Here is a 7,775-nt window from a genome sequence, read left to right on the forward strand (position 1 = left end):
CTTGTCGGCCGACTGGTCCCATCTGTCAGGCCGACTGGTTCCATCTGGCCGGTCGGACCACCCTATCAGGCCGGCCAGACCGGTCCTATCTGACCAGCTGGTCGACCGGACCTATCTGGCTCCTCCTCTCCTCTTCGTTCTCCATTGTCTCTCTCTCTCTCTCCTCTCCTCTTCTCTCTCCACTTTTCTCTCTCCCCCCACTCCCAGGCCCTCTGATGGGCGACCCACTGGTCATGCTGAGCCTGTACCCAGAGTTCCCCTTCTGTCTGTGAGTGTTCTCTCCTTCCAAACCTTGTCTCAAGTCAGTTCAAGTTGTTTACAAACACATTTAGCCATGTCATTCTGTTTGGTGTTAATCCAAAGGTAAACGGTGACATTGTTTGACAGTTAATGTTTACATCTAATAATTTGTAGCAGGTAGGCAACATATTTAAATGTCTATGTCTTGGGCCTTTAATATGTTGTGGTGATGACCCCTTGACCTTGTGTGTGTGTCTTTCTGGATGTCAGTAAGAGTGAGGACTACAGCCCGAAGACTATGGATGAGGCTCTGCAGAATTTGAAGAGAAGAAGGGCTGACCTAGGAGGTACAAAGATCGTTCAGCCTTTAAAACATATCTACAGTCATTCCTGCCTTCCCTACCAGCCTAGACAGGTAGCTAACACTGCTTACTCATACGACTTATACAAAAACAAACATGCATACACACACACACACACACACACACACACACACACACACACACACACTGTAATTCACACAAGTTCCACCTGAAACACCTCAAACTCCCCAGACCATTCCATGACTTCAATCACATGTACTGCATGTTCACTACAATGGCATGTTAAGTTACAGAATTACACCCAACCAATGGCATGTTTAGTTACAGAGTTACACCCAACCAATGGCATATTTAGTTACAGAGTAACACCCAACTAATGGCATGTTGAGTTAAACCCAACTAATGGCATGTTTAGTTACAGAGTTACACCCAACTAATGGCATGTTTAGTTACAGAGTTACACCCAACTAATGGCATGTTTAGTTACAGAGTTACACCCAACTAATGGCATGTTTAGTTACAGAGTTACACCCAACTAATGGCATGTTTAGTTACAGAGTTACACCCAACTAATGGCATGTTTAGTTACAGAGTTACACCCAACTAATGGCATGTTTAGTTACAGAGTAACACCCAACTAATGGCATGTTTAGTTACAAAGTTACACCCAACTAATGGCATGTTTAGTTACAGAATTACACCCAACTAATGGCATATTTAGTTACAGAGTTACACCCAACTAATGGCATGTCTTCATTTGGATTGTAAACATCTCTCACCACACAACCATTGATTCAACATATACATTTATTGTGCGATGTAATGAGAACTTTGGTTTAATCACCAAAACACAACATAATTAGATAATTTCAATTTAGTCGTATTATCTACCAGATAATCCAATAGCAAACAATGCAAGAAACTAGTTTCATATCTCCCTTAGAAGTGCTGAAAGTAATATGCTACAGTAGTGTAAATTACAGTACATTACACAGTTTTCACATTAGGCAATACACTTACATTACCCAACAAAATTGACAGAAAACCTATAATTTCCATAATATCTATCCAATGTGTATTCAAAGGTGTGATCAATGAAGATCCTTTACAATCGTTCATGCAAAAAAAGTATTTATATTTTTCAGATATAATTGCAACATAGGTGTACTGTCAGTAATCAAATGTAAGAAATTAAATTAAACAAATTAAATTCATGAAAATGAAACATAACGTTTAGCACGCGTTCATTTGCAGCAAGTCTGTCTTGAGCATTTGGCCCTAAATTCTCATCCACAATGAATGTCCTCATGCTAAAAACCTTATATAATGGCAAATCCAAGCTTGACATTGATCTGCATTGATGTCGTCGCATGCCTCATTCATGGCCAGAAGGAGGGTGGCATCCTCATGGGGATGGCGACCTTCTACCTCCATTCTGAAAATCATTTCTCAATAGGGTTGAGGAAGGGAGAGTATAGGGGCAGGTATAGGATCCAAGTAATGGCTACACCCTACCACACCATCTTCAGAGTTAGCTGCGCATGTGGAGTTATTGTATTCCAGATGTTTTGTCTTTTATGCTACTTACAGTGGGGCAAAAAAGTATTTAGTCAGCCACCAATTGTGCAAGTTCTCCCACTTAAAAAGATGAGAGAGGCCTGTAATTTTCATCATAGGTACACTTCAACTATGACAGACAAAATGAGAAAAAAAATCCAGAAAATCACATTGTAGGATTTTTAATGAATTTATTTGCAAATTATGGTACTACATGATTCTGTATGTGTTATTTCATCGTTTTGATGTCTTCACTATTATTCTACAATGTAGAAAATAGTACAACAAATAAAAAAACCTTGAATGAGTAGGTGTGTCTAAACTTTTGACTAGTACTGTATTTCTATTGATTGAAATTATATTCAATATGATTCTATAACTTTAACATTAAGTAACTCCCAGTACATTGCACCCTATATGAAATCCCATAGGAATGCATTACGTCCAGCAAAGAGGTACAGGTAACCCATTGTAAGGGACATTTTTATGCTTGTACTATTCTTATAACTAATAATATTCTTATAGCTAATTTCTGTGTTCTATACATGTTCTGTTCTATAAACCAATTTCTGTGTTCATTTTTTTATTTTACCTTTATTTAAACAGGTAGGCCAGTTGAGAGCAAGTTCTCATTTACAACTGCAACCTGGCCAAGATAAAGCAAAGCAGTGCGTCAAAAACAACAACACAGAGTTACACATGGGATAAACAACGTACAGTCAATAACACAATAGAAAAATCTATGTACAGTGTGTGCAAATGTAGTAAGACTAGGGAGGTAAGGCAATAAATAGGCCATAGTGGTGAAATAATTGGAATTTAGCATTAACACTGGAGTGATAAATGTGCAGATGATGATGTGCAAGTAGAAATACTGGGGTGCAAAAGAGCAACAACAAAAAAATAACAATATGGGGATGAGGTAGTTGGGTGTGCTATTTATAGATCGGCTGTGTACAGGTACAGTGATCGGTAAGCTGCTCTGACAGCTGATGCTTAAAGTTAGAGAGGGAGATATGTCTCCAGCTTCAGTGATTTTTGCAATTCGTTCCAGTGATTGACAGCAGAGAACTGGAAGGAAAGGCGGCCAAAAGAGGTGTTGGCTTTGGGGATGACCAGTGAAATATACCTCCTGGAGAGTGTGCTATGGATGGGTGTTGCTATGGTGACCAGTGAGCTGGCTGAGATAAATGGCTGACTGTACAAATCCTCACTATCCGTAGCTGCAAATTGTCAGTATGCCCAGACCGTGTTTTGAGAACGGATTACGTTGTTTTGAGAACAAACGAAAGATATCTCAGTTTCAAGGTCTCCACTTAGAGAGGAGAAGCCTCATGAGATGTTGGTCTGTCACATGTTATGAAACAGTATTGGTCGGTCACATGAATGGAAAAAAACGGTAATGATGAATTAATTATGCTAAATCATGCAAATATAACTTGTCGATGTATAGCCAGCCGTACCCTGGGCTGGGTCTGCCCAGGGAGAGCTCCTGATTGACATGTGTACTATGGTGCATTGAGTTGGTTAGAACCTCTCCAACGCGCTGACAATAAACAATGAGTAATTTAAGATTGACTTCGAATGTCCCCGTGTAAGAATTTCCATACCACCATTTTCACAAAATGTCTTCATAATGAGTGCACCAAATTGAACATAAAGCTAGGGGAAGTCTAAACAATGATGCCTAGCTATTACTGATTTAATCACAGGGTACAAATTCTCTAATATGGCGGCCAAACAGCTCCAGCCCACTGAGCACACACTGGTTGAAACAATGTTGTTTCAACGTTATTGTCAGCCTAATGTGTGGAATCTACGTTGGAAACACATTTGGATGTGCAAAAGTCATCAACCAGTATGGTTTTCATCTAATTTCAACCAGCGTTGTAAACATTGAAATTGGGGTAAAAGTTCAATTAAAAAACAATGACTGGACCTGACTAACAGGTTGTTACATCAATCTAATGTCAACATAATCATACGTTGAAATTGCAGTGAAAATAGGGTTATGGTTAAGGACTCTACACACTCGATGCAAAAGGAGCGACGGAGCGTTCTATATGTTCCTCTGTTGAGGTTGTCTGCTCTGTCACCCTTTTTGACATTAGATTGATGTAACAACCTGTTAGTGGAGGGCAGGCTGAGTTAGCCCCACCCCTTTCCGACCCTCTTCCCCCCTTGGGTGGGGATTTCCCCCCGTGGGTGGGTATTGGGCCCCCTCTCCAGGAGTTAGCCGCCCTTACTGGGTCGGCCCCAGCACCCTCCGGCCCTCTCCCCCCATTCCCTGGGCAGGGAGCTGGCTGGATGTAGTGGCGTCCGCTGGTGGCCACGGGCGGGGGTCAGCCCCCATCCCTGAGTCGGCCCCAACCCTCTCTGGCCATCCCCCCCACTCTTTCCCTGGTGCAGGGAGCTGGGTGGATGTAGTGGTGCCCCCTGGTGACCGTGGGTGAGGGTCGGCCCCACTCCCTGAGTGTTGGTCCCCCCTATCCTGGGTCGGCGCCATTCCTCTCTGGCCCTCCTCCCCGACCTCCCTAGTGCATGGAGCTAAGTGTATGTAGTGGCGCCCCTGGCTGCCTTGGGTGGGGGTCGGCCCACCTCCCTGGATTGCCCTCAGCCGTCTCTGGCCCTCTCCCCCATATCCCTGGGGCAGGCAGCTGACTGGATGTAGTGACACATGACGCATGGCTCCCTGATGGCAGCTGGTGGCGGTCTGGCAACCTCCCTAGGGAAGGGAGCTGGGTGGATGTGTTGGCGCCCCTGATTGCCTTGGGCAGGGGTCGGACCCCTCTATGGGGGACGGCCCACCCCTCCCTTAGTCGGCCTCAGCCCTCTCCCCTCATCTTCCTGGTGCAGGGAGCGGGCTGGATGTACTGGTGCCCCCTGGTGGCCATTGGCGGGGGTAGCCCCCCCTCCATTGGTCAGTCTCCACCTCATCTGGCCCTTTCCCCCCAAAGACCTGGGGAAGGAAGCTGGCTGAATGTAGTGGTGCCCCCTGGTGGCCTTGGGCAGGGGTCAACCCTCCCTCTCTGGGCATCTGTCCCCGGGGACAGCCACCAATACGGCCCACTCCCAAGGACTGTGGGCACTTGTTCTCCATGGCCGAGTGAGTAAGACATTTAAGCGTGTTAACCCTAGCAAGGCTCTGAGGATGCAACATCTCTAACCACATCCTCAGGGCATGCGCAGAATAGCTGGCTGAAGTGTTTACGGACATATTCAATCTCTCCCTATCCCAGTCTGCAGTCTCCACTTTCTTCAAGATGTCCACCATTGTTCCTGTACCCAAGAAAGCAAAGTTAACTGAAATAAATTAGTATCGCCCCGTAGCACTCACTTCTTTCATCATGAATGGCTTTGAGAGGCAAGCTAAGGATCATAACACCTTCACCTTACCTGACACCCTAGATCCACTTCAATGTGTATACCACCCCAATAGATCCACAGACAATGCACTACACGCTTCCCTATCCCATCTGGACAAAAGGAATACCTATGTAAGAATGCTGTTCATTGACTATAGCTCAGCCTTCAACACCATAGTACCCTCCAAGCTTATCATTAAGCTTGAGGTCCTGGGTCTGAACCCCACCCTATGCAACTGGGTCCTGGACTTCCTGAGGGGCCGCCCCCCGTTGGTGAAGGTAGGAAACAAAACCTCCGCTACGCTGATCCTCAACACAGGGGCCCCACATGGTGCATGCTCAGCTCCTTCCTCTACTCCCTGTTAACCCATGGCAGCATGGCCACGCACGCCTCCAACGCAATCATCAAGATGGCAGATGACACAACAGTAGTAGGCCTGATTACCAACAATGACTAGACAGCCTATAGGGAGGAGGTGAGGGACCTGGCGGAGTGGTGCCAGGAAAATAACCTCTACCTCCACATCAACATAACGAAGGAGCTGATTGTGGACTTCAGGAGACAGCAGAGGGAGCACGCCCCTATACACATCAACGGGACTGTGGTGGAGAAGGTGAAAAGCTTCAAGTTATTCTGAGTACACACCACTGACAATCAGAAAAGGTCCACCCACACAGACAGTGTGGTGAAGAAGGCGCAACAGCACCTCTTCAACCTCATAATGCTGAAGAAATTCAGCTTGGCCCCTAAGACCCTCACAAACTTTTACAGATGCACAATTGAGAGCATCCACACTGCCTTCCCTCCAGGACACCTATCACTGCCTGGTACGATAACCAACGCAATACCGGGGGCACACTGCCTGCCCTCCAGGACACCTACAGCACCCGATGTCATAGGAACGCCAAAAAGATCATCAAGGACATCAACCACCCGAGCCACGGCCTGTTCACCCTGCTATCATCCAAAAGGAGAAGTCCGTACAAGGGCATCAAAGCTGGGACCGAAAGACTGAAAAACAGCTTCTATCTCAAGGTCATCAGACTATTAAATAGTCATCACTAGCCAGCTACCACCCGGTTACTCAACCATGCACCTCAGAGGCTGCTGCCCTATGTACATAGTCATGGAATCATTGGTCACTTTAATAATGGAACATTAGTCACTTTAATAATGTTTCCATACTGCTTTAATGGGTTCTGGACTTCCTGACGGGCCGCCCCCAGGTGGTGAAGGTAATAATTACTCATTTCATACATTCAGACCCAATGACTTTTTCCACATTTTGTTACGTTACAGCCTTAGTCTAAAAAAGATTACATTAAAAAACAAATCCTCAGCAATCTACACACATTACCCCATAATGTCAAAGTGAAAACAGGTTTTTAGATAAAAAAAAAAAAAATGTAATTAAAATAAAACGCAGAAATAACTTATTTAATATAAGTATTCAGTTGGCAGTGCTCGTAGAGCTCCGAGACATGATTGTGTCGAGGCACAGATCTGGGGAAGGGTACAAAAACATTTCTGCAGCATTGAAGATCCTCAAGAACACAGTGGCCTCCATCATTCTTAAACGGAAGAAGTTTAGAACTACCAAGACTCTACTTGGAGCTGGCCGCCCTGCCAAACTGAACGATCAGGGGGGAAGGGCCTTGGTCAGGGAGGTGACCAAGAACCCGATGGTCACTCTGACAGAGCTCTAGAGTTCCTATGTGAAGATGGGAGAAGCTTCCATAAGGACAACCATCTCTGCCACTCTCCACCAATCAAGCCTTTATGGTAGAGTGAACAGACGGAAGCCACTCCTCAGTAAAAGGCACATGACAGCCCGCTTGGAGTTTGCCAAAAGTCACCTAAAGACTCTCCGACCATGAGAAACAAGATTCTCTGGTCTGATGAAGCCAAGTTTGAACTCTTAAGCCTAAATGCCAAGCGTCACGTCTGGAGGAAACCTGCCACCATTCCTACGGTGAATCATGGTGGTGGCAGCATCATGCAGTGGCAGGGACTGGGAGACCAGTCGGGATCGAGGAAAAGATGAACGGAGCAAAGTACAGAGAGATCCTTGATGAAAACTTGCTCCAGGTCCCTCAGGACCTCAGACTGAGGCGAAGGTTTACCTTCCAACAGGACAACGATCCTAAGCACACAGCCAAGATAACGTAGAAGTGGCTTTGAGACAAGTCTTTGAATGTCCTTGAGTGGCCCAGCCAGAGCCCGGACTTGAACCCGCACGAACATCTCTGGAGAGACCTGAAAACAGCTGTGCAGCAACACTCCCCATCC

The sequence above is a fragment of the Oncorhynchus clarkii genome, chromosome 8, assembly GCF_045791955.1.
Source record: "Oncorhynchus clarkii lewisi isolate Uvic-CL-2024 chromosome 8, UVic_Ocla_1.0, whole genome shotgun sequence".
NCBI classification, from domain to species: Eukaryota; Metazoa; Chordata; class Actinopteri; order Salmoniformes; family Salmonidae; genus Oncorhynchus; species Oncorhynchus clarkii.